Source organism: Strongylocentrotus purpuratus, unplaced genomic scaffold (genome assembly GCF_000002235.5).
Source record: "Strongylocentrotus purpuratus isolate Spur 01 unplaced genomic scaffold, Spur_5.0 spur5_scaffold_12, whole genome shotgun sequence".
NCBI lineage: Eukaryota > Metazoa > Echinodermata > Echinoidea > Camarodonta > Strongylocentrotidae > Strongylocentrotus > Strongylocentrotus purpuratus.
In genome coordinates this window covers 10,505,014-10,529,953 of record NW_022145597.1, presented here as the reverse complement: position 1 = coordinate 10,529,953, position 24,940 = coordinate 10,505,014, and the positions used below count along the sequence as shown (strand labels likewise).

The window sequence follows — 24,940 nt, the reverse complement described above, 5'->3', positions numbered from 1 at the left end:
AGAGACATTTGTACTTGTAGCTACTTGCGCCCTCTATATAACAAACAATGCCTAATCGGTGACCATTGGTCCCCCATGATCCTCTTTTTCTTATGTTAACTGAGAGCTGAGTTGATGAGATAACCACCTGTCCAGTGACCTTGCAGGGCGCTCTAATCCCTCCTGTAAACTACGGCAGCTTATCTGCCATAGTTTACAGGAGGGATTAGACTGCTCTAGTGCAGTGGGCCTTTAAGCGCTATATGAACATTAAATATTATTATTATGTTATTATTATAATTATAGGCCTATATAATATTATCAATATTATCTTATATATATTTTTCGGGGGGGGGGGGGATGGGGATATGGAGGCTTGGGGGTTCTTGCATTCATTTCCTACTTATAATCAAGGTTCTTTCTGGGGGTGTGATCCCCATGCCCCCCTCCCCTCTAGAAGCATTTCTTTATTAGGATTGAACATGCAGGACACAAATCGACCATGAGTCCACTAAACTGTCAAAAGTCATTAAAATAAGAGAGATCAATTCGGAGGTCTGGAGTAAATACACCTGCGTCCCCTATTTGACAAGCAAGAACATTTGTCTGGTTGTACTTTATTGCAATTCAATTGTTATAGAAACACATTTTACCAGGCGTTTACTTTTTACTTTTCCATACTAAAAGACGAATGGTTAGTGCAAAAGCTGCTTTAGGATTTGTTATTAATCTCACAGACATTCTAAAAGAGTAATTTCAAATTCTCTCTCTTGAACGTCATTTTCTTTTTGTTTATTTTTCGAATGTTGAAAATGTTCAGTTTGCATTAGATTACTAATTATTTTCTCAGCCTCACTTTTGAAGGAAAAAACAACAACAATGCCAAACGAACAACTGCACTTCCAACTTCTGTTAAAACAATCGGGATGAAATGAGAAAACGGCTACTTTTTGGAAATGCATAATCGATAGCTTAAAAGCGTTGAATTGTGTTCTTTTGCCACGAGAACCAGTATACTTTGTCTTAACCCCCTATTAAGAAGGTTGGAATTGTTTACTTTTACATTTTACCGGGCTCGTTAAATTGTTTCATACACCTGAATTGCTAGAAAACCCATCAAAACTTTTAAAGAAGCATCATTAATAAAAAGAAAAACTTTTGCTGTTTGGCGAAAACGCTCCAAACATCATGATATAACAGTCCCATATCCCCTCTGTACTAGCTTTGTCAATCTAGCGACCCCCTCCCTCTTCCGAGTCTCTTTTTCCTTTACCTTCCGATATTCCAATTCAATGGTATTCATGTGCGCTGAGCCGTTTACCTTTCTTTTAATCGAAATGCAATAAAGGCAGAGCCACATGAACTAGTAGCATTATATATTTTTTAGTTCGATTAGGAGGAGTTATTATACTACAAAGGGGCTCACAACTACAAAGACTGGTAGTTACTTCTTCTAAAGAGTGGTGGGATGTAGGATATGTTATGGACTTTCTGCATAGTATTACACGGAACATGTATTACACGGAACAACGCGTAGACTAGTTGTGCCCCTTGGAATCCTTCACATTGTGCAGAAGCAAAGTTACATGTGAGTACAACTTACAAATAGTTTTATATCTCCGTTTTAATTGAAACATTGCATATTAAAGAGAAATATATGATACTTTAATATACAATACTTCTCTGATAATATGGTGTAGGCCTATATATGCGTGAATTTCCTGGCATGACTCTCTGTATGGTTAAGTATTTAGAATTGTACGAATCCCACTCCAGGACGTTAATTTACTTCAGCAAGAAATTCATCCCCATTGTGTTGCACTCCATCCAGGTGAAGTAAATAGGGACCTGGCAGGAATTTATTCCTTAAAACGGAGACCGCGTGGCAGCTTCTTTGCTAAAGCCAGGGTAATTTTGCCGCATTATTGTAGAGCGCCTAGAGACTTCTGATAAAGTAAGTGTTAGGCACTATATAAGAACATATTATCATTATTAGGGACTTTTAGATTTGCACAACGACAACGTGGATTGCTACGATCGACGTCCTTTTAATGCACTGCCTTGAATGGACGTCACACGTATCAGTCCACGCAAATCTAAAAGTCCCTATTGTTACAGCATCATGTTCGCTGCCCTTGTCTATTGGAATTATTAGGAATGTCTAGAGTTCTCTTTTAATCACAAAGCATGCGTCTTCCTGTCTGAAACATTTCAGCTAAATTAGAGCAGAAATATGGAAGTTTATAACATTTATTTTTTGACCAACGTTATATGGCTGCAGTAATTATTAAAACCATAGAATTGAAGAAGAAAGAACTTACTTCTGGCTCTATCATGTATCATCACTTTTATTTTGATAATTTCTTTTTGTAATTTTTGTTTGAATGAGTAATTTTTTCGCTGAATGCATATCGACATCAATAATGCAGAGCATGCATTATAACATGTATACTTTCTAACACAAGCTAAGATATGAGCTGATAACATGAACCTCGATCGTTGACACCCTACGTGCATTATACAGGCGTGTACTGTACAGCTATATACATGCCTGCTATCATTGATCAATTCAATCACTGAATCGTATCGATTCCGACTTCGAAGTCGACCTTGAATATTGAAAGAGATAAAGAGACGACGAAGAAGTGAGGAATGAAACAAAAAAGCGAAGGGAATTTGAATAAAAGTATATTACATATAAAAAGGTTGGAAACATACATGTACTGCAACAAATTACATGATAACGAATGACTGAGCTATAATAAGTAAATAAACTAAAAATACGTCTTCCTATTTTAAGGGTTCCTATACAATAAAATAGTTATAACTTTAAATAGGATTGACGGGGGTAGGGGCGGGGGCAAGGTCGCTATAACACCTAGAACCTCCAATCTGTAGATCTTTGTAACGATGTGCAGTACATGTATCTGTCTTGATTACGAGCTCTATCTCTAAAATCGACCGGCCCGTTTCCATTTAGGGGGCATTTGTAGTTCACGCATGTACGCATGGATAGGCGTCGTATTGTGTTAACGTATCCATGGTGACAACAAAGAGGATTACAAGGTGTAGGACGATTAATAACTGGGTGCAAAAAGTAATGTTCAACCGGATTAGCATAAGCTCTCGTCAGTGGCCTAGCTACAGGATAAACGGGACGGGGTACATACACTATAATAGGGCACTAATTGGAATGAATGGGAGAAAATAAATAGGGACCCCAGAGTATATGAGCCAAGGAAAATGGCAGACGTGAGATAGAAAGGAGAGGGGACTATACAATTTTGGAAAACATCACCCTACCCCTCCTAAACTTCGACTCATTTTATACACTTTAAGAAAAAATGGTGCAGAAAAGGGTGCAAAATAAGAGTTTGCACCCTTTACATACAAATGAACCCTATTAAAGGAAAAGGGGTTAAAAAAAAGGGTGCAATATAGGATTTTGCATATAGCATGCATATTCATGATTACTTTACACGTGTTCAAATACAAATACATTTATCATGAATTGTTAAGCAAATTATGACAATGCACATCAATTTTGTGATTTTTATTTTCCTTCGGTAATCATTAACCAATAGATTATTTTTTCTGATCATGTTACAATTACATTCACGTTTTTATAGCAATAGATATATTGATTATATGATTACTACCCAAGAAACAACATGCATGTTTGATATATATTTGTGTACGAGCACATTTCACGAGTATTTCTCGAGTATGGGTGCAGGATTGCACATTTTAAAGGGTGCAGGATTGAACCCCTAAAAGTGCTGTTATTGCATCGGTTTGCACCCCTAATGGAGCAGGATTGAACCATTAAGGGTACTAACATGTCTCCTAAAAGGTGCAATCTGGCACCCTCTTAAAGGGTACATGATTGAACCCATAAAGGTGCTGATAGTGTTGCATCGGTTTGCACCCTAAAGGTGCAGGATTGAACCATAAAGGGTACTAACATGTGCCCTAAAAGGTTCAATCTGACACCCTTTAAAAAGGGTGCAGGATTTAACCCCTAAAGGTGCTGCCAGTGTTGCATCGGTTTGCACCCCTAACGGTGCAGACTTGCACTATTTAGAAGAGAGAGAGAGAGAGAGAGAGAGAGAGATAGAGAGAGGAGAGGGGGACTATACAATTTTGGAGAACATCACCCTACACCTCCTACACTTTCGTACACCCCCTCCCGCGCGAAGCGCGGAAGCTTTGAAAGAAGACGATTCGTTGTACCTTTCTCGACTCATAATCCTTGTCTGAATTCAGTCCCTCCCCCCTCTCACGCGAAACTTTGACGTTTCATTAAACTATTAGAGAAAAGAGACGATTCGTTGTACCTAATTTCCCGACTCATAATCCTTATCTGTATTCAGTCCCCCTCCCGCGCGAAGCGCGGAAGCTTTGAAAGAAGACGATTCGTTGTTCTTTTCTCGACTCATAATCCTTGTCTGAATTTAGTCCCTCCCCCCTCTCACGTGAAGCTTTGACGTTTTATTAAATTATTAGAGAAAGAAGACCATTCGTTGTACCATTCTCGACTCTTAATCATTGTCTGAATTCTGTCTCCCCCCCCTCTCGTGCGAAGTTTTGACGTTTCATTAAATTATAAGAGAAAGAAGACGATTCGTTGTAACTTTCCCGACCCTTAATCCTAAATTTGATCTCAGTTCCCCCTTCCCGCGCGAAGCGCGGAAGCTTTGATGATTCGTTGTACTGTTCTCGACTCCTTTTCCCTTTTTCTTCCTACGTCCTCTTTTTTTTTTCTTCTCCTCTTTCTCTCTCTTTTTTTTTTGGCCGGCGTTTTTTTTTTTGGGGGGGGGGCGACCACCCCCACCGCCCCCCCTGGCTACGCGCCTGATTCAACCGACGATATTCCAAAGGCTCTCCGATAATGTCATCAACTCCAGTGGAAAAAAATGAGATCAATAAAATGGAGTGGGAGAGAAAACACATTTGACACAAATAATTATTATGTATCTTTGGACGATAAGAAGATAAACCAGCAAATCTGGAATGAATCCGCGGCCCGAAGAAGGAGAAGAAGAAGATTGTAATAAAAAAGAAAATGGGGAGAAAGAGCAATCCTTTTCAGAGTGAATTTTAGCTACTTTTTACTAATTCTACGACCTACTTTACAAACATACATGCCAATAATGAGAAAACACGATTTCCAATTTTACTAGAATTCATACTTTAATGGCTTCTCATGCTATGAATTGATCAGCAAGGAGTTGCTCGCCTCGTAACCATGGTACCCAATTGCAATGAGAAAGAATATCATGGTGGTGTTTTTTGGTGACAAGGACGGCTCAGGCAGGGGCGGATCTAGCTTTTTGCTAAGGGGGGGGGGGTTTGACCAAAATAATGACGATGCGGAGCATCGTCCACGAGCCGCGAAGCGGCAAGCCGATTTTTTGGGGGGTGTTTATTTGAACCCCGTAAGTGATGTTTTCCTGGCATCTATTAACACAATGGAGACCATAAAAAGCAGTGCATGATAACGTCTTTTTAAATCAAGTAACAGTTTAATACACAGTTATATCCAGAGTTATCATGTGTTTGGTTAAGTTACCAGATGAGTTGAATATCTTCTCACAATATTTGCACTTGAAAGGGTTTCTCTCCAGCGTGCGTTCTTTTTTCTTTCTTTTTTTCTTTCTTTTTTTCTTTTTTTTCTTTCTTTTTTTTCCTTTTTTTTTTTTTTCTGGGCCGCCCAAGGGGGGGGGGGGGTTTAAACCCCCTAAACCCCCCCGTAGATCCGCGCCTGTCAGGATATGCTCTCAGATTCCTTATGACTTGCAACAATTTAACATTTCTAACGCCATACTTTGCATGCCGTTTCTGTTCCCTGTAACTTTCGTTTGCGACTTTTAGCAAGATTTATGATTTGTTTTGTAAAAGAAAATCCCAAACTTCGTATTATGCAATTATCATGGAAAACAATCACTTTTTAAACGTTACCTTAAGTCTATCCCATTCTCTCTCTCTCTCTCTCTCTCTCTCTCTCTCTCTCTCTCTCTCTCTCTCTCTCACCTCTTTCTCCTCTCCCTATCCCCACCTCACCCCCTCTCTCTCTTTTCCCCAAACAATGTGTACTCAATGCATTCTCAGCCCTTCTTTCATTATGTAGAAAAACGACTAAATGAATGTTTTTTTTACTCATCTATCTGTTACTTGGGAAAAATTCACTCAAAGCACAGTTCAATACATTTTTCATTTGTTTTTTATTTTATATTTCATCATTATCATTATTATTATGTATTCATTTGAGTTTTTGGTATTTTTTTTGGAAGGGTAGGGATGGGGCCCTAGAGGGGTGGCGGATGCGTTTATATATTGTTTGTTCCTCGCTTATTTTTTTTAAAATGAAGACAAGAGATGGAAGCTTGAATAAATTGTAGGGTGCCTTGCGCCCCCCCCCCCTCCCCAAGAACCGCTGCTGATGCTCTTTGGAAGAGCACTTTACTTGAAGATTATCAAGGCATTATTGAACGAGAATTTTGTTGAAAGGTCGTCAGTTCACATGTGTTTAGATTTCACTTTTAATTTTTGACTGATTGCATTTTGCAAATAGGCCAGCGACTGCATGCCAGGGATATCTTCTTCTTTGAAGACTGACAAGTTTTTGTCTCCTAGTACAGTGAGAGGGGTGTGGACATGGAAAGGGGTGTTGGGTGGAGAGGGGTGGGGCGTGAACGAATTGTGTATGCCAATGCAAAGGAAAGGCTCTTAATTATTTGGATTACTTTTGTTGAGCGAGTGTTACATGTGTGTACAAAAGGCTGTTATATATGCCGACAACATGTCTAAATTAATTGAAGAATAATAATACTGGTGGGCTCTTAATGATGACGTATATTACGTTTCACATTTATGTATCGTAGAAAACAGAGCTCAGTGAGTACGCGCATTTTACTCTTAAAACAAACCCGCAGCATTTTAACACAAAATTGGCGGTTTACCTTGCCAAACCTGAACAAGCCTTGAGTGTTTACAAACGGAATCTGTCAGACTTGGCACTCATGGCGCTCCCGTATATTCACTTGGGCGATCGAGGAATTATTTCCTGCTAGGTACCTCACCTGGGTGAAGAGTGGCAAATGTAGATAATCGCATTGCCAAAAAGACGTTAGTGAACATTATGTATACGTCATTCTAACCAAGTACCTTGCAATCCACAGTCCGGTGACTTATCCATTATATCTTCATCTGATGACTGAAGATAGGATTGCCATCATCTCCACCCCCTTCTTCGTCTGCACCCCTCCTATGCACCCCTTCTGCCTTTTTTATTGCTCCTACAGTTTGCGATGATTAACTATGAATCATAGTCCTCACTGAGATGCTCCTGACTTTCTTGGCATAGAAACCTTCTCCATTCACCGACCATATGTCTTTATGTCACACCAAATTTATGATGGTGCATAAAATGGAGTACCCCGCAGCTCAAGATTATTTTGTGGAGAGAACCTGATTTTCTGCTCCATCAGTCGATTCACGTTACATTCCCTCGTGAGTATTCACCGTTTTACATGTTGGTTCACATTCAGAGGAATAGTTCCCAAGGATCATTTGTGGCATATTATGCATATGAGAGTCCACAGCAATCAGCTTTTCTGATATATGATAGCTGACGGCTCCGGTATTAAGCTGACTTTTAACTGTGCTTGCAGGCAGTGGAGCTTTTAGAGGGGGGGGGGGGGGGGGGCTTGGGGAGCTTAACCTTCCTCCTTCAAAAGAATATCTTCACTATAAAAAAAATAAATTAAAAAAAAATAAAAAAATACATAAATGTAAATAACATATGACGAGGTACTCGTTTAAGTTTCAAGTTTATTTTTTTTTCACATTTCACAAAAAAAGAATTCACATAATTGAAAAAAATTGAACATAATATGAAATATACTAAAAGTGTCACATTATATAATGAATTCTTTGAAAAGACGTCGAAATGAATTGTAATGAATAGAAGGTTATACAGGTACTCGTTAAACGTGAACGCATGATTTTCCAAGCCTCAAAACCCCCACCCCAAATTTTTCTATTTAGAACTACTTGTGCCTTCAATCCTGACATTTTAATAGAAATAAAGAAAGAATAGAAAGAAAAGGAATATACGAAATGTTGGATAAAATATACATACACATTGTATGTGTGGGAAAGAGTCTGGCCTTAGGGTGAAGTGACTTTCTTCCCCCAATTAATGAATTGAAAATGTTAGACCGATCGCATTTCCAGTTAAATGTCGGACTATAATTATGATGAGAGAGAGAGAGAGAGAGAGAGAGAGAGAGAGAGAAAGAGGGGGGGGGGGGAAGATAAAATTATGGTAAGAGATAGATAACAGGCCTGGACCTACATGCATCTTGTTTGAGAGTGGGGGAGGGGTGGGTGGGGTGGGGTGTTCCATAGCATGGCGTCCTTGTGATATACGTAGCAGAACCGTACGACATTGCCATGTAAGAACAACTTACCCCCCCCCCCCCTTCGTTGCACTTGTGTTATCTTTTTGTCAATAGTGATACATTGGCAACTCTTGTCTTTATGATCCTCAACCCGCGGGCTAATTACGTCCTGTCCTGGTATTTTCCTCAATAAACAACCATTTTGATACTGATTTAGAATGAGCTCCTAAATATCCAAATACCAAGGGACGGTTGAAGATTTCTTTAGTTTTTACTTGATAAGAGAGAGCTTTGTATCTTATGCAAAATCCTACCTCAGTTTAAAAAAAGAAAAGAAAAAGAAATTGAGCCAAAATTCTATTTTAGGGGTAGCTATGGGGACATCATACACCTCAATTTTTGTTGATTGCACGTCGGTGACGTACCGGGAATTTGAACAGGCACTTGTTAGCAGTGCTTTTATCAACATAATTTGCACTGGTTGCTGGGTAATGACCGCGGATGCCTTGTGGCGCGAAAACTATACTATCGATATAATAGGGAACTTGATCGCATTTGTGCCCAAGTTCATAGATCGTCTGCGCGGTGCTCATATCAGTCACGCACTGTAGAGACATCAGATCCTACGTCACTATCTACATCTCCGAGCTACGTTGGGTGTTCTCTTTTACATGTCTCGAGTATATACCTGTTGAAACACTGTTGCCTGACACACTGTATGTGGATTTTTCTTTTCCATCAAATTCAAGCCTTGGAATCATTACGAATGATTACTGCGAGTGTACTTCGTAATTCATGCTGCTTCATAATCAACTTCTTTGGGGAGTATTTTATCATAACTTTTGCGAGACCATTCCACCCCTCTTTTTCTTAAGGATGATATCATGTTATCACGTGCTATATTCTGGAGTTCGTCGTCTGTTATGCGTTTGGCAGAATACACTGATTGAAATGGTAAGAACACAATTATACTTTCACTGGATTACATGTTCTCCAAACAAGTTATGAATTACATTGTCGTAAACAGATAGAGAACGGCGAACTGAGATTCCGTCTGAACGTTTTTGGTATTTATGTAGTATTCACGGACTGGCTTCTCGGAAGGATTGTAATAATGTTTTTCATGAATACAAGCTTTTGTATTGACTGCCAATGAACTAGTCAACTGTATTTTGTAATATAATCAAATGTAATGCACACATATTTGTTAAGCGCCTCCTTACAAATTATTTGATTCACCTGTTACGAATTATTGTATTCCAATAGTCTGCATAAGAATTGCGTATATTAATTGTTGTAAGGTAGGGCCGAGCAGTATGGCTTGTTTTACCTAATATCACATAATTTATGCAATTCGCATTCTGACTATTGAAATACGATTGTTCGTTACAGGTAAATACGAAGCACTTAATCAAGATATGTGCATTCAATTTAATTACATTACGGAAATGGTATGTTGAAAGGATGAAGGGAAAATTGATCCAGAGATTACGCGCCACTCGGTATTGTCCATTCATCGGTCTTTTTGATAGCCAAACGAACTGTAGGCTTCTCGACGTAAAAGGGGCGAGTTTTTTTTAATTCATGACAATGTTAAAATACAAAGCAATTTGCCCACTTTCATCTCCGTCATCAACATCATCATCATTAGCAAAAACAACATCATTATTATCGCCTCGGCTTCGTCATTGTCATCATCATTATCATTATAATCAGCAGCAGCAGCATATTCATCAGTGGCACTCATCATTTTTACCATCATCATTCATCATCATTATCAACAACGACAACTCTATCATCATTATCATTATCATCACTGTTATCATCATCATCATCATCATCATTACCATCACTGTCGTCATTATCATCACCCATCATCATCATCATTATCATGATCATTATCACCATCTTCACCACCATTACAATCATCAACACAAGTACCACGAACACCGATCACCATCATCATCACAACCACCACCACCATCATCATCCCCGTTTTCCGTTTGACAAAGCTATAAAATCGGAGATCATTGTTGTGAAGGGCTATGAAGGATGATTTTCGCAGCATGGGGTCGGAGGGTTGCGATTGGTGTACATAAATTTCATCGCTGTTTACATGGTTACGCGGAAACATGTGATATATTTGAGAAGATGAGAAGTCTAGCAAAGACTTTATCATGGATCCAACATTGACATCGCCGCCAGAGGTAAAAGACATCATATTCAAAGACTGCATTTAAAATATATGTTCTGCTGTACGCGTGTAGGTTGTAAAAAAAGGGAGATTAGAGTATTCTTTCTTACAAAATGTCGACTTCTTTAAAGCAACAGTATTAAAATGAAAAACAAAACAAAGGACAGCTTATGTCATGGCTCTAATATTGCCAGGGACTGTGTTAAAGGTACTATGTCCCTTTTGCAGCCAATCTCAAATGCTGTAGAACTTTGCAGGAATTATGAATATGTCATGTATGTCCTATCTGTGAAATTTAAACGTTAGCAGTGTCCTCATATTCAAATTATGCAAGGAAACCCGTTTACTTCACTGTCAGACACTATTGAGTGACTGACTGGCTTTTTTTCCCTTTGGTAATAACATACATGAAAAGAGTTGTAAAGGGTACATGAGCATTTGTCTACATCAATAACCCACTTCTTGTGATGGCCAATATTAAACTGATTGAATCTTTACGCAGCATAAAACGTATGACCATTCGGTACAATTGTCTGAAAATCAAGACTATTACTTTTGGGCTCTATAGCCCTAAAGTCGATTTGACAAATAATAGTAGTTTTTTTCCCACTTGAAGACATTTTTAAGCCCCACCTTTTTTAGGGAAGTTCTAAATTAGTATTATCTTTCAAATGCAGTTGGAATTTAACTTTTTTCATTTTTTTGGCCTGCAAATGGGACATTGAACCTTTAAGTTAAGAGATATTTGCGAACAGTTTACTAATGTAACCTTTTAAAAGATCTCGAGATCAGAAAGAAGAATGGAGAGAAGAAAGCGACAGAGTCAATGTGAGGTTAGAGAGAGAGAGAGAGAGAGAGAGAGGGGGGGGGAAGAGAGAGAGAGAGAGAGAGAAAGAGAGAGAAAGAGAGAGGAGTGAGAGAAGGTGTGGGGGGGGGGGGGTAGAGAGGGAGATCGAGTAAGACATATAACAATATCATAGTACATGTACTCTTTACATCCTTCAATACATGCATTGATTTCAGCGTCTATTTCTGAAAGGAGGGCGGCAAGATGCAAGATAAATGCATGTAAATGTACTTCAATCGAACGAGAAGCACTATAGCCAAGATTGTTCGGTCAACGAGTTGGATAGCGTAAATAAGAGAAAGATACAAGAGAGGGAGAGGGGGGTTGGGGAGTGGGGGAAAGGGTCAGGTGACAGAGAACGAGTGAGGGGTGAAACGGGTAGGGTGCCTTTTAAACAAAGCGATAGGCAAGGATGATGGAGAGAGGGGGGGGGAAGAATATCTTTAAACAAACACAGGGATAAACATAAAGGGGAGAGAGAGAGACATACAGACAGACAGGGAGACTGACAAAAAGACATAAACAGCTCTTCAGTTTACACGTATGCCTACCTGTATCGGTCCATTAATTATCACCACACGACTACAGATGGACTACAGATCAGACACTGACAAGAAGAAGTGCTCTTGAATATTCATTAGGGCTAAAACACAGAGAGTGTTACTGCTGCAATTGCCCTGCTTTCAGTTTCAATACTCTACACTGCTGACATCAACGTTGGACTAAACATTATACTTTACGCTACCACTAATCTTAAACTTACTCAAATAAAAACTGCAACATTATCCTATATCTTGGACGAAATAAATCCCGGAGCCAACAAGTCGCCAGTTCAAATGTCGGTTACCTGTACGTAGTTTAGAATGATTCGTTTGACATCTAATAGTTATTCGCTCACCTTCTGACATAAAATTTAGAAAAAAAGAAAGAACCAAATTGTATGAAAATTTGTCGCCTCGATCTATTCTCCTCTTCACTTCTCTTTAGCACTGCTAGTAATATACTTCAGGCGTACGCAATGCAAGCACTTACATATAAAGCTTCATGAGGCCTCGATTACGGCTCCTTCCAGCACCATGACAAGCGTGTGAAAAGTCTTTTTACATGCTTATGTTTAGGCAAATTTTTTTTTTTTTATCTAAGCTTGGTTTCTCGTCCCCTTGTCCTTCCTTTTTTCGGCCCTTCTCATTTTGTAATGTTTTTATTTGATATGTGTGTTGAACATATACTTATGTATATATTAATCTGTATATACTTAATAAGAGAACACAAAACTATTATTGTAATGAAATGTCACTTTGTTTTTACTGAGCATGTGTGTATGAATATACTTGAATTTAATGATAATTTGTGCTGGAACTGACCCAATAGCTTTATTTTATTTCAATGAGAAAACCCTCCTTCATTTTTAAAAAAAAATCCAGACGAACAAAAAAGAGGAAATATTCATTATCTTTAAACTTCAAAATCTTATTTTGTGTTTGTTGCGTATTAAAACATTAGAATTCTACTATGAAGAACAAACTAACTTCACAGCAAATAACCCAGTCACACAGGAAAACCGACTCCTAACCAATCCAAAACCGACTCTATGCCATTTTGACTGAGGTATTCCTTAGAGGTTGATGAATGACAGTCCCTTCATCAAACGCGTTCTAACGTTTTATTCACAGGTTTGATTAATGTCCCAATCGTACACCATTGTTGCATTGCTGTTTCCATATGGATGAGCAATATTTCTCCCCAAAAGTGACAAATGATTATAGAATTTATTCACAATAGACATTATGCTGGTCTTTGTGATGCACGTAGTTCGAAGCCTTTGTGATAACCTGTTATAGTTGTTACATGCAAACGAAACTGATGCGGATTACGGTATGTGTACCACACGGGTGCCGGGCGAATTTCAGGTTTGCTTTTACCATATATGTTTTATTTGTTTATACGCAATGTTATAGATGCATTATGTATCGGTTCTACAGTGAAGCGATAAACTGTGTGTGTGGGGGGGGGGGGGGGGGGAGCTGTGATCTGAATAAAAAATAGATTAACATTTTATGTTACCTTTTTTCGCATAATATTATCATACTTTTCTAGTGGTCAGAATAGAATGGCCGATAGCAGAGACGCCTGATGAACTGTGCAATCGATTTCCGATATATATCAGAATAGATTTTGGATGGCATCACGATGACTTAATGAATATAATTTAATTTTCTTATAGGCCTATCATTTTCTATGACAAATATTACATACTCCTTGAAAGCTTGTTCTTGTATATACCCTACTGATGTTTAGTCCACGTAATGCGTATGGCCTATATACACTTCGTTATGTATAATTCTATTGTGAAATGTTATTTTTTTGTTCTTAAACCAATGGGAGAAGATAACGACAGATAAATTAATAAATTTAATTCATAACTAAATGGACAGGTGGATAGGTATCACGATGACAGTTAAGAGGATAAATCCTCTAGTCATCTGAGCGATTTCCGCCTATAATCTGTCGCTGAATTTGAAATGTTATCGGAATCGTTATCTGACCACGTTACACCTCAGTCAACCACTGGGGTAACCAAACTTTTTAAACAGGGGGGGGGGGGGGGGGGGGGGGAGTGGGACTGACACACATTATCACAGAGTTACATTGTTACACCCAGCATAACGCGCATCAACACACCCACATTCGCACGCACCCACGCACACAAGCCTGTGGTAGGGGTAGGCGTCGGAATAAGGTCTTGACTCCTAAGTTCCGCGCATAATTTTTTTTAAGGGGGGGGGGGTATGCCCCCAAATGGGTCGGTTTGATTTCGTTGTGAAGTCGGTTTGGCGGTGTGAATATTCTGAATGCAAGAATCGGTTGGTTGAGAGGCTGTTTGCAGTCGACTTGTTGTAGGTTAATGTTGCGACTGCGATGAAGGTGTCATTTTTCCTTTATTGAGCGGAAGCTCCACCGGCATGCACTTTACTAAAAATTATCAAGCCATCAATTTAGGGAGCGAGTATGTAATGGCTATACTATGGACACTGTGGCGTTCCTCTGATATAACCGCTTTACAATTTGGAACCATATTGAAGAGTGCTTTTAAGAGTAATGGAAATAGCATTTGTAAAGTGGTTGAATAGGTATAGGCATCCATTTAATTCCAAGCTATACCGACTCTCATTTTCTCTTCCTAACTCTGTCTCTCTGTCTCTCTTTTTTTCCCTCCACCTAATCTTTCTTTCTCTGTCTGTCTCCCTGCCTCTCTCTTCGCCACCTCTCTCTCTCTCTCATTCTCTTTCATCTCCACCTGAGCTTTCTTTTTATGTCTGTCTGTCTCTTTCTCTCTTTCTTTCTTTCTCTGTCTCTCTCTCTCTCTTTCATTCTCTTTCATCTCCACCTGAGCTCTCTTTTTTGTTGTCTGTCTCTTTCTCTCTTTCTTTCTCTCTCTCTCTCTCTCTCTCATTCTCTTTCATCTCCTCTTGAGCTCTTTTTTTTTTTATGTTTGTCTCTTTCTCTCTTTCTTTCTCTGTCTCTGTCTCTCTTTATTTCTCTCTGTCTCTGTCTTTGTCTCTCTTTCTCTTTCTCTCTCTCTCTCTCTCTCTCTCTCTCTCTGTCTCTGTCTTTTTTTCTCTCTCTCTCTCACTCTCTGTTCACGGTCTCTCTCGCTGTTCTTTTCACCCGTTTCTCTGGTAAACGAATGCCAATTGGGCACACACGTCTTGATCTTGAAGTCAAATATGTGTTTTGAAAGGCAGCGGCATTACACGTTAAATATTCCACTGTTACCGCAGAAAATGAAGACAAATGAGGGAGAATCCAAATTCATACATTTCATGGACACTGCTTCAATTTGAAATGTCAGATGCCTGAAGCAGTGAAAATGTAAAGCTTTAGTTACCCTTGTCCATGCAATCTTGGCTTTTACAATTATTCTTTGATCCAAAGATCTCCTTGCTCTCGCAAATGGGGGAATTTACATTTGTAAAGCAACTTAAAGGGATAGTTGAGTTCTGTTTTCAGACCACAAATGCCTACAAAGTGCATGCTTATTGCTCTTATTCTTATCCATGACATTTCTAGTGCCCTTTCGGGACCTAAATTGCTATCACGGTAATTTAAGACCCCAAAATGTGTAAAATTTAGCCAATACGATCATACCAATTCAGCTCCACTTAAAAAAAAATACGGTGACCGTTAATTAATTAATTAATAATAACAATACATGGGCCGGCTGGTTGTGCGTAATATAACCAACACGACAAAGCCAACAAAATAAAAATCCAACATCGGCATTGGCTGAAATACAACGTAAAAGGCGCTATTTCGTTTTTTCAACGGCTTTTTCAAATTATCGAATATTTGTGGTGGTACACAAATATTATAAATCGTTATATTTATGGATATTTCAGCCGTCTCTGAACCGATTTTGATGAAACAAAGATGATTATGTCGTTTAAATTGTATGTTCTTTCAAATTTGACACTAGTTTTTCTTCATCTCACAATTTTTTTTTCGAGTAGCACCCTCTGCAAAAGAACTCAACTATCCCTTTAAACACCCAATAATAATTCACAACTCTCTCTGTTTAAAATTATTTATATGTCTAGTTATATGCTGTCTTACTTTTATATGGATTTCGTCAGTTGGGAAAGCTGCATGCGCTTATGGAGAAATTTGCTCTGATTTTTAAAAATAATTTTGTTTCTTTTCTTCAATATTTCAATTTCAATAAAAGCAGAAAAGAATGGAAAGTGTGCTACTTAACGTTTGAGAAAAATCCGTTATAGAAGAATAAATTTATTATTTTATTTTACCAAAAATTGTCCTACAGTTGGCAACTTTACATTTTCAGTATGCAGCCTATTCGAATCCACTTAGCAAGACATTAATCCACGTTTACCACTCTCCACCCAGGTGTAATAGTTGCAGGGCCCTCATGAAGAACAGCATCGATGCCGACGAGGCAGCCCTACGTTTACAAAATCATCATACTATTATAAGGTGACTTTTCATGCTCTATGTGGTTCGGTTCGCTTGTTACTCTCGTAAATTTGTAGGGAAAGATTTTGCTTTGCGAGTTGCGATTCGATCCAGCCTGGATCGGTCTAGCAAGTGAGTGAGAACGGGGTTTTAGACCCCGAGTGACAGAGGGAGACAATGAATAACTTTTCATCTGTCAGGTCTGACAAGTCGTTCTCCCAGACTTTGCTTTGGCCTTCTTGCTATAGATAGCTGGAGACTGGAAAAATGATAATTTGTCCCCCTTCTTATTTTTGCCGGTGTACGTCATCGTCCCAACTCATCGCCAAAAGATACTTCCCGTTTATATAAGGCTTTGCGAGTTGCAAGCTATATAGTTGATAAGCAGGAGAAAAGATAAAGATTTTCAGTTTCTCTAAGGGTTTCGGTATATCCTTTTCATAATCCATTGTAAAAAAAAAAAGCCATTCTGAATGGTTGATATGCAGCACGAGACGAGAAAAATATCCCCCCCCCAAAAAAAAAAAAAAAAAAAAATTATCATTAGGGTTTTTAATGAGTGTCCTTCAGGCACATTTTCAGACATCAGGTGCATTACTCGAATGATGAGCGTTACCTTGTACCCAAACTTACATTAATGTGAGGGTTCGTGATTACAAAGATGGAGGGTGTAAAGCTAGAGAGAGAGAGAGAGAGAGAGAGAGAGAAAGAGACAGATGGTGCAGGAAAGATAAGAGGATAGAGAGAGAGCGAGGGGGAGCGAGATGTTGGATAAGAGGGTGAGAGAGTGAAAGAGAGAGAGAAAGAGACAGATAGTGGAGGAAAGATAGAGGATAGAGAGAGAGAGAGCGAGCGAGAGGGAACGAGATGCTGAGTGAGAGAGTGAGAGAGAGAGAGAGAGAGAGAGAGAGAAATTACGAGAGAAGGAGAGAATTAATTACCTATAAGGTGAGAGAGAAAGCGAAAGGGGGTCTACATAATGGTGTAGAAGAGAAGTAGATGGGGCATATCATTATTAGCGGATGAATAAACAAACCATGATGACTCATTCTTTCTTTTTTCTTGTTTTAATCTCTCTTGCAACATGTCTCGAGACTTCCTGAGACTTTCATGCATATCATTTTTACCACATTCATGTAAAAAATTGCTCTCTGCCAAGTTGCACCTCGCTAGCAAAATGTTGATGATACACGTAAATGATTCCTGCCAAATTAGTTGGTACGCGATCGTTACGATTCCGTTCGGCAATCTGAAAATCAGGGTTTCTCAAAGATTGAAATATGTATGCTTGGAAATGCATCACTGTTATACTTTACACATGAAGCAAATATTCATTATTACAATGGGCACCAATTAATAGACAGATGGTTTAGAACGACACAATAGCAAAGTTATCCACTTTCCTCTTGATTACCATGACAACTACATCAACACATTCATAGATGAGTTTTACACTTGAAACATTCAACAAATCTTGAAGCTTTGAGTAAAACCAGAGAAGTCTCTGGTAAGTAGCTTATGGAAGCTACAATGAAGCACAGAGAAATAATTTTGCGTAGCACATGAAGAATTAAACTTGGGTCCCACGCACATTCAATTCATATAAACTAGAGGGATATTTAAAAGTCTGGAGCCCTGGCAAAAGAAACAGGTTGGTCTTTGGGAAATATTTATGCCGCCATGCGCAATTGCATCGGGGATTAAAATGGTCCCTTTAAAACGTAATTCACTTACAAAGCCCTTAATCACTGGGCAGGTGAAAAAGCAGCCCCCAGTGACTTTCCAATTCGACTTTAATTACTCTTAAAAATGCGCAAGTTTCCAGGTTTTATCGAATGAGTGAGTGATTGCGGCGCACACACAAAAAATGATGCTCAGTGAAAATGCAACACAACGCTCAGTCCCCCCCCCCCCATCCTTCCTATATTTTAAAGTACATGTATTCGAGAATATCAAAGTACTGTTATATTATGTTTTGTTTAGAGGTGTCAAGGTCGGGTGGAAATGTCACCGGACTGTCGATCACAAGGTCCGCGGTTCGAGTCCCGCCGCAGCACTAATGTCGTTTGGCAAGATAATGATCTACATTTGCCACACTCAACCCAGGCGATATAAATGTGTACCTAGCATCATGGATCTATTACGGATGGACATTCAACGTGATTCTTTCTTTGATCCAATGATAGTCGCCGCCTTCTGATTATGTGCATCCGTAATACGTCCATGCTGGCATGAATCTAATTCATGTTATTCTCACAATTCTCAAATCGGCAACTGAGCTTTGTAATCATGTATCCAATACTTACTCCCGCCGCCCCCCCCCCATCCATTAAAATTAATGCAAATGCAGAACAGGAGTACGGTAAAAATACGTACCCATCACTGTTCCCTGGTTATACAGTATTACTATATGTCTGGTGGTTGACATCTCTTTTTAGTATAGTAATTAAGTTTGCTCTCTTCTTCCCTGGCCGCCATCTTTTGCACTCAGAATATTGCTACAAAAATTTGTATTTGCACAGTTTTGTCATTCCAATTTTGTATTTACCATGTTTATATTGTTATATTTCTTGAAAGTGCCGAATAAATAATACAATACAATAAAATACAAAAAGTAGATCTAATAGGCTCATGGAAATTATATAAATCCTTCCCTATCCCGTTTAGCTATAATGTTGACCCCGCCTTTTTCCTTCGCCCATACCCTATTCACAAAGAGAGGGAGAGAGGGAGAGAGAAGGAGAGAATAAATAACAGAGTGAGAGAGGGAGAGAGAGAGAGAGAAATTAAGAGAGAAGTAGAGGAATAATGATCTACAGAGAGAGAGAGAGAGAGAGAGAGAAAGCGAAGGGGGGGGGGGGGGGGGGTCTACACGATGGTGTAGGAGAGAAAGAATGAGGGGAAGATCATTATCAGCGGATGCATAAACAATCCATGATGACTCATTCTATTTTTCCTATTTTTTAATCTCTCTTGCAACATGTCTCGAGACTTCCTGAGACTTCCATGCATATCATTTATACCAGACCACATTCATGTAAAAAATTGCTCTCTGCCAAGTTGCACCTCGCTATCAAAATGTTGATGATACACGTAAATGATTCCTGCCAAATTAGTTGGTACGCGATCGTTACGATTCCGTTCGGCAATCTGAAAATCAGGGTTTCTCAAAGATTGAAATATGTATGTTTGGAAATGCATCACTGTTATACTTTACACATGAAGCAAATATTCATTATTACAATGGGCACCAATCTATAGACGGATGGTTTAGAACAACACAATAGCAAAGTTATCCACTTTCCTCTTGATTACCATGACAACTACATCAACACATTCATAGATGAGTTTTACACTTGAAACATTCAACAAATCTTGAAGCTTTGAGTAAAACCAGAGAAGTCTCTGGTAAGTAGCTTATGGAAAAAAGCTACAATGAAGCACAGAGCAATTATTTTGCGTAGCACATTAAGAATAAAACTTCGGTCCCACGCACATTCAATTCATATAAACTAGAGGGATATTTAAAAGTCTGGAGCCCTGGCCAAAGAAACAGGTTGGTCTCTGGGAAATATTTATGCTGTCATGCGCAATTGCAACGGGGATTAAAATGGTCCCTTTAAAACGTAATTCACTTACAAAGCCCTTAATCACTGGGCAGGTGAAAAGGCAGCCCCGGTGACTTTCCAATTCGACTTTAATTACTCTTAAAAATGCGCAATTTTCCAGGTTTTATCGAATGAGTGAGTATTTGCGGCGCACACACAAAAAATGATGCTCAGTGAAAATGCAACACAACGCTCAGTTCCCCCATCCTTCCTATATTTTAAAGTATATGTATTCGAGAATATCAAAGCACTGTTATATTATGTTTTGTTTAGAGGTGTCGTGGTCGGGTGGATATGTCACCGGACTGTCGATCACAAGGTCCGCGGTTCGAGTCCCGCCGCAGCACTAATGTCCTTTGGCAAGATATATTGATCTACATTTGCCACACTCAACCCAGGCGATATGAATGTGTTTAGAGGTGTCGTGGTCGGGTGGATATGTCACCGGACTGTCGATCACAAGGTCCGCGGTTCGAGTCCCGCCGCAGCACTAATGTCCTTTGGCAAGATATATTGATCTACATTTGCCACACTCAACCCAGGCGATATGAATGTGTACCTGGCATCATGGACCTATTACGGATGGACATTCAACGTGATTCTTTCTTTGAACCAATGATAGTCGCCGCCTTCTGATTATGTGCATCCGTAATAGGTTCTTGCTGGCATGAATCTAATTCATGTTATTCTCACAATTCTCAAATCGGCAACTGAGCTTTGTAATGATGTATCCAATACTTACTCCCGCCGCCTCCCCCCCCCCCCACATCCATTAAAATTAATGCAAATGCAGAACAGGAGTACGGTAAAAAATACGTACCCATCACTGTTCCCCTGGTTATACAGTATTACTATATGTCTGGTGGTTGACATCTCTTTTTAGTATAGTAATTAAGTTTGCTCTCTTCTTCCCTGGCCGCCATCTTTTGCACTCAGAATATTGCTACAAAAATTTTGCACAGTTTTTGTCATTCCAATTTTGTATTTACCATGTTTATATTGTTATATTTCTTTAAAGTGCCGAATAAATAATACAATACAATAAAATACAAAAAGTAGATCTTTTTAGGCTCATGGAAATAATATAAATCCTTCCCTATCCCGTTTAGCTATAATGTTGACCCTGCCTTTTTCCTTCGCCCATACCCTATTTACAAAGAGAGGGAGAGAGAGAGGGAGAGAGAAGGAGAGCATACATAAGAGAGTGTGAGAGGGAGAGAGAGAGAGAAATTAAGAAAAGTAGAGGAATAATGATCTACAGAGAGAGAGAGAGAGAGAGAGAAAGCGAAGGGGGAGGGGGGGGGGTCTACACGATGGTGTAGGAGAGAAAGAAGATCATTATCAGCGGATGCATAAACAATCCATGATGACTCATTCTATTTTTTAATCTCTCTTGCAACATGTCTCGAGACTTCCTGAGACTTCCATGCATATCATTTATACCAGACCACATTCATGTAAAAAATTGCTCTCTGCCAAGTTGCACCTCGCTAGCAAAATGTTGATGATACACGTAAATGATTCCTGCCAAATTAGTTGGTACGCGATCGTTACGATTCCGTTCGGCAATCTGAAAATCAGGGTTTCTCAAAGATTGAAATATGTATGCTTGGAAATGCATCACTGTTATACTTTACACATGAAGCAAATATTCATTATAACAATAGGCACCAATCAATAGACGGATGGTTTAGAACAACACAATAGCAAAGTTATCCACTTTCCTCTTGATTACCATGACAACTACATCAACACATTCATAGATGCGTTTTACACTTGAAACATTCAACAAATCTTGAAGCTTTGAGTAAAACCAGAGAAGTCTCTGGTAAGTAGCTTATGGAAAAAAGCTACAATGAAGCACATTTAATCCATATAAACTAGAGGGATATTTAAAAGTCTGGAGCCCTGGCCGAAGAAACAGGTTGGTCTCTGGGAAATATTTGTGCCGTCATGCGCAATTGCAACGGGGATTAAAATGGTCCCTTTAAAACGTAATTCACTTACAAAGCCCTTAATCACTGGGCAGGTAAAAAAACAGCCCCCAGTGACTTTCCAATTCGACTTTAATTACTCCTAAAAATGCGCAAGTTTCCAGGTTTTATCGAATGAGTGAGTGATTGTGGCGAACACAAATTGTGTTCAGTGAAAATGCAACACAACGCTCAGCTTCCCTATCTTTTTCAATACATGCATTCGGAAACATTAAAGTACTTTCCTGATATACAATGTTTTGATAATAGTGCAATGGGGCTCTAACTGAAAAAATCGGCAAGCCACCCATGTAGAAATTATTATTCTCACAATACTCAAATTGGCAACCGAGCTACGTAATCACGTATCCAATACTTTCCCCCGCTCCCCCCCCCCCCCAGGTAATTATGCTGCATTATTGTAGAGCGCTTTACTTCTGATAAAGTAAGTGTTAATAAAATTTGGAGTGGACTATTAGGCTATCATTATTATTATTATTATTGTTAGTTATAGGCGCTATATAAGCAAGGATAATTATTATTACAAGTAATGCAAGTGCATAAAAGATCTCCTTGGATAATACCAATACGTACTCAACAGTCCACTGTCCACAGGTATACAGTGTATTATGTCTGATGTTTGACATCATTTTGGCAATGGTATGATGACAAAAAGTAGATCATTTTAGGCTCATGCAAATAATATAAAACTTTCCCTATCCCGTTTAGTTATAATGTTGACCCTACATTTTTCCTTTGCCCATACCCTATTCACAAATTAGCAATCTTTTTTTAAAAATGAAAATTATCTAAAAAACTTTATACTGTACAGTACATTTAGATAGAGTCTGATTTAATTCTTTACACATCGATACACAATTCTAATGAAAGTATCTATTTCATTTTGTTTTGTTTTATCAGGTCTTAGGTGCAAGGCTGTTCATCAAACACAGGAAAAGATTTCTTCTAGAAGAAAGGATTTGAAAACGACTGTTTATTTGCTGGCCCCGTCTGACTACGTTGGAAGATATCTAAACACCTTGGTAATCTGACCGTAGAAACATGAATTCACCGCAGAGTCCGAATAGTCCCAGAACCCCGCATAAATTCCTTCAAACTCTCCGAAACTCGCCTTCGTTATTGCGAAAACGATTCATGCATTCAGATGGTGATTTAGGCGGTGAAGGAACAGCAACCAAGGAACGGTCATTCCACGTGCGTTACGGAGGACGCGTACCGGTGGGGTCACTACGGGTCTGTGACGCGGTTACTGCGGTCGAGAAGTTAGCGCCGTTAGCCAACGCCCAACAAACGCATCACCAACCAATCAACACATCGTGTACAATGCGCGTGGACAAATGCACGATAACGTTCGAGGACGCGTCTCGCGATGTGCTGGAGTCGTTACCGCTGTTTTGTATCGCGTACTGCGCTACAGATCTCAGGCATCCACGCGCTGTGGCGCTAACGTGTCAGACTAAAGATTCGATCCATTGTTACGTATTTGAAGCGACGACGCGTGAGAAAGCGTCTGAGATCGTAACTTATGTTAGGAAAGCTTTCGAAGCCGCTTGGGAAGACTGGAAAAGAAGTCACCCGGATGGTGGAGATCCGAGAGAAAGGCAGATAAATCTTTCGCCTCCAGGACACGTGCCTCTTTAAAGTGGACGATATGGTTTGTTTTAGACGTGACTCCGTAACCACCTCCAAACCCTAAAACACTGCCTCCAAACCAATTCAGCCTAATGTGTAATGCCTATTGGCAATCGCCAGGGGTGAAAATACCTGAATTTTGCAACATATACCTCCGGTCTTTGAACCCTATGTCTAATGCCCAAAACGCTTGCTCATTTCATTTTGCCAGCAGTTTTTAAACGAGTGGTCGCTTCACGTCTAAATAAGCCTCGATACAGCAACGAACAAATCCTTGACATTGTTTTTTAACAAGACAGTGTACTTTTTTCATCAGGAAATGCTACATGACTGCTCTTTTCAGGCATTCCTTGCCAGTGTTCTTATTTATGGATTTTACCCTTAAAACTTTATTACATTTTTATGTAAAACTGTAGGTGACTGCATTATTTAAATCGCGTATCTAAAGATTCATCATCAGATTTGTTAGCTATTTTTTGTTATGACTTTAAGATATTCATGGAGAAAGTAACGACGAAGAAGAAATGTCATATCATCTATTCAGAGGCAGAATGGGATTAATAACTCTGTGTTAAAGCCATACTGAACTAGAAGCACTACCGCAAAATCCCTCTAGCGCCATCTCAGGTCAGCTGTAGCAGTATTGTCGATGCTATAAATCTAGCTGAACTTTTTACAAGTCATGAGATGGCGCTGTGCAATTAACAGCAAGCCAGAGCAGAAAGAGCATCAGTCCAGTATCTCGTTTTATAGGCCCCTAGAGTCGGTATAGAAGACAACTGACATTGAGAGATAACGTTTATAGTTTTAAACTTTAAAACATCAGCTTAAAACGTATTTTGTTCAAAAGTGTGGTAGGATATTATAACTATCTTTCTAATTTGAGTATTGGCATACTGTATAGGCATGGTAGGATAAAACGTTTGGAGTTTCATGTATTTCTAGCGACTAGTAAGGAGTAGCTGCAATGTGAAGGTTTGCAATGCTCCTGGCGAATGAATTCCTCTTCAAACTCTGTATTTTGTTATGAATTACTGAAACGTTATAAAGGTCTGTCCCAAACTGTTGTTAATCTGAGTTAAATAGAAATCTAATGCACTTAACGCTGCTTATTTTATTCTAACACCAGTTTATTTGTTTACTATTCCGTGAAAGGTACTGATATATATTCATTTTATCACTTTGCACTTCACATGCTTTAGTACATAAACAAACGAAGACGAATCATTTCATTTTATTATTCTAATTTTAATCACAAATACACTGCTTGTAAAACTTGAACCAGCATTTATGAAGAAAAAATGGAAATT

The 24,940-nt window shown here is 39.0% G+C and overlaps 1 long non-coding RNA gene across 1 annotated transcript; it reads left to right on the top strand.

The window, feature by feature from the left end:
* The first annotated feature begins 1,356 nt into the window (after positions 1 to 1,356).
* LOC115918528 lies at positions 1,357 to 24,940 on the top strand. Its single transcript, XR_004063514.1, has 2 exons — positions 1,357 to 1,567; positions 22,899 to 24,940. It is a non-coding gene; the product is annotated as an uncharacterized LOC115918528 (long non-coding RNA).